Source organism: Seriola dumerili, unplaced genomic scaffold (assembly GCF_002260705.1).
Source record: "Seriola dumerili isolate Sdu_G_001 unplaced genomic scaffold, Sdu_1.0 BDQW01000025.1, whole genome shotgun sequence".
Lineage (NCBI taxonomy): Eukaryota > Metazoa > Chordata > Actinopteri > Carangiformes > Carangidae > Seriola > Seriola dumerili.
Window position 1 is genome coordinate 11,824,806 of NW_019174280.1, and position 789 is coordinate 11,825,594.

Genomic DNA, 789 nt, shown 5'->3' on the forward strand with positions numbered 1-789 from the left:
TTCAAATTTAAACCCCGACATCACAAGATCAGGTGTGAGAAGCCACATGAATGTCTGTCTACAGCAATGCCAGCTAGGAGGCGGCACAGCGGTGCTTTAGGTTATATTCTAACTTTAGCGTGCTAATATGCTCATGTTACAGAACAATAATTACCAGGTGCACCATCTTAGTTTAGCGTGTTAGCATGCTAACATATGCTAATTGGCCCTAAACACAAAGTTTAGCTGAGGCTGATGGGAATGTCATAAATTTTGCAGGTATTTGGTCATAAACCAAAATAGTGGACAAAAAACATTTCACTTACAACCACAAATATCAACATCATGGTGGCGCTTCAAGAAAGTCAGGGGATCACCAAAGGCATTAGGCTCAACTACAAATACCTGTACCAGATTTCATGGCGATCCACCCAACACATTAGGATATTTCATTCTGGAGCAAAACAGTGAATTGATACTAAGATTTCTATCCCCAGAGCCATGCAATGGGTTAGCTAAAAACGAAAACTTCCAATCCTAGCAATATTTCTTTTAATTTCTCTCCTCCTAATTGTTTCAAAAAGCAAGAATGCATTTAGCAGTTGTGGAAGTGAATCATAATTCCAGATCAGTGCTATGAACTTATATGTGCCATGATCAAAATCTATCAGTGTCAGTAGTGTTCATGAAATTAATGATAGGCAAATATTTGCCTCCTCTAAGAGTTGTGGCATGTGTTTTGGAAACAGCAGACACAAAGAGATTACTCACAAAAATAATATTTACAAGGATCTGAAAATAACCGACTTC